We start from the raw sequence: 3118 nt of genomic DNA, 5'->3' as shown, positions 1-3118 counted from the left end.
AACCCAAAAATATAATACAAAACTAAATTGTACCTAAATGAAATACAACTCACCCATACATTTAACTGACTGAACAAAAACAACTGAATAAATAATATTTGATAGTACAAGAATGTAGTTATAATCAACAATAAGTTATGATACAGTTTAAAATAAATAAAAGAGTAGAATGGGAATGTTCCTAATACAAAAAAGATAAATGACTTAGGCGATGGATACTCCAATTACTCCCATTTGAATACTTCACGTTGTATGCCTGTATCAAAACATCACATGTAACCTATAAAGATATATAAATATTATGTATTCATAATACTCAGTTATTAAAAAATTAAAATAAATAAAGCAATTAAATAATCTCTGTTAAAAAGAATTGCTCTTTCATTAATATTAAACATCTAATAAAAATATTTATGCCATATTAGGGTACAAAAATAATGAAACTCATATTCTACAATCCCTTAGAATAAAATAGTCCAGTTTACAAAATGTTTTCCTGTTCCTAAATAACAAAGGCTTATTTCTTTTTTTTGTAATCAGTAGAATAATAGTTTTAAGCCTTCCTTAGTACAGTAGGTCAAAATGACCATCCTCTCCTTTTGTTATTTATACTTTGCTCTCTAAGCATTTAGAGAGAGAGAGAGAAGGAGAAATGATCATCTCAGGAGCATTCATGGTGCCCAGCCAGGGTAGGAATTACATTCAGTTTTGTTTCAAAGTCATGTCACCCATATTGTATCAAAGAAGTGGAAAGATTCAAGTTGTGTTTGTAACAGAGGCGATGGAGGGAGGCCGGTACCAGCTCTTTGTATCCCTGTGGTACACACTGCAGAGTTCCCCTCCTCTTATCCGGAGGAATAACCATCAACTAGGGAGGTGATTTCTTCCCCAGACTTGAGTTGCTCACTTTGCTCAAAATATTCATGAAATTAGGTAGAAACACTCTCAGTGAATCTACATATTTTTGATGTCTGTAAACAGACTAATTTCTTACCAAAATTACTAAACACTTATTGTATATCTGCTTTTAACATTTTTTGAAAAAATTTGAATCACAGACCTTTTATTTCTGTCAAAAAAGTAGAATCCTCTGACCAAACAATTGTACGAATCATTGAAAATGCACGCAATTGTTCCCATGGTTGCTGATATCAATCCACCAAAATGTTTCAAAGTAATTAATAAAATAGAGCAGATTCCATAGAGAATCCATAGGAATGGAAGATTTTCATGTAAAATAATTAAAGTTTTTAATACAGTTCTTTTTGTTTTTACATTTAGAGTCACAATTTTTTATTATCCTAAACTTTGGAGATAAAATAGATAGATATTGATTTACAAATATAGCAAAGACCGTAAAATTTCAAAAGAAGTTTTTGTAAAAAAAAAAAACCTTCTGATGCCTTAAAGGTAAAAATTGTCTGTGAAAACTACTCTAGCTATCTTTCAGAAGGAAAAAGATTATAGGAATAATTTTTTCAGATAGAAAAAGATTATAGGAATTATAAAATAATGCAAAGAAAAGCCAATCAATATTGGATAACTAACATAATTTGCATAAAAATGATTATATTGATTATATTTAACAGAAACTAATCATTCTAGTTACCAGTTTTTTAAAAATGTGAAGTTTCAAAATTAGCTAGTAAATTTAACTCAATAAGGGGTAAATAACATATTTGACAACTTATTTGAACATGGTGTGATATGTATTTGACAACTTTCAAATGGGCAAAACATTTGTACAAGTCCTAAACTTGTTCTTAAAGTCCTAAACTATGTCCTACAAGTCCTTAAATTGTAGTTTCAGTACGTCTATAATAAGGTCTTGCATCATTTATTCAACATTCTATACAAGCACATAATTTTCATTCTTACATTTCTGTTAATACTTCAAGTCAGAAGAAAAAGACAACACAGCTCTATTTCTCAATATGGGCTGATATTCAGTTTTCTGCTGACCCACATCATCACTCATGAGTCAGTGTTCCAAAGGTTCTTATTCTTGAACCGTAACATAAAGCTGAGAACCAGATCGAGAATGCTTCATAATCTCATTTATGATAAATAAAAATAAATACCTAGAAATAGATTTAATCAAGGAGATGAAATATTTCTACAAGGAAAACTACAAAATCCTGATGAAAGCAACTGTAGAGTACACAACAAATAGAAAAACAGCTCGTATTCCGAGATCAGGAGAAGGAATATCATTAAAATAAACATACTTCCTAAAGCGATTTATATATTCAATGTAATCCTATCAAAATACCAAAGTCACTTTACCACAATTAAAAAATTCTAAAGTTGATATGGCACCAAAACAGAGCCTGAATAGCCAAAAAAATCCTAAGCAAAAAGAACAAAGCTGAAAGCATCATACTATATAACTTCATATTATACTACAAGGGCATAGTAACCAAACCAGCATGATACTGTCATAAACATAGACAAAGGGATAAATGGAACAGAATGGAGAACACGGAATTAAAAGCTGAATTATATATATGTGCATATAATTCATATATAGAGTCAACTGATCTTTCACAAAGTTGACAAAAACATACCCCGGAAGAAGGATACACTCTTCAATAAATGGTCCTGGGAAAATTAGATTGCCATAAACGGAAGGATGAAGCCGGACCCCCTATCTGTCACCATTTACCAAAATCAACTCAAGATGGATTACAAAGTTAAATGCGAGACCTATAACTATGAAATACTAGGAAAAAACCTAGGAAAATTCTTCTCAGCATTGATCTAGGCAAAGAATTCATGACTAAGACATCAAAAGCATAAGCAGCAAAAACAAAAAATAGATGAATGGGACTTAAATAAACCAGCAACGTCATGCCCAACAACAAAATGAACAAAGTGAACAACCTGAAGAAGGGAGAAAATATTTGAAAACTATACATCTGAGAAATAATTACTATCCAGAATTTATAAGGAACTAAACAACAGTACACTTTTAAAAGACACATACATATGGCCAACCAGAATATTAAAAAAAAATTGGTTAACATCAGCAATCATCAGATAAAGGCAAATTAAAACCACTGTGAAATACTAGTTATAACTATTATTAAAATGTAGGCTCAGAGCCTGTGGCTCAAGC

This window comes from Otolemur garnettii, unplaced genomic scaffold (genome assembly GCF_000181295.1).
Source record: "Otolemur garnettii isolate 467f Iridium unplaced genomic scaffold, OtoGar3 scaffold00036, whole genome shotgun sequence".
In the NCBI taxonomy this organism is placed as follows: Eukaryota; Metazoa; Chordata; class Mammalia; order Primates; family Galagidae; genus Otolemur; species Otolemur garnettii.
Note: the sequence above shows the minus strand (reverse complement) of the source record.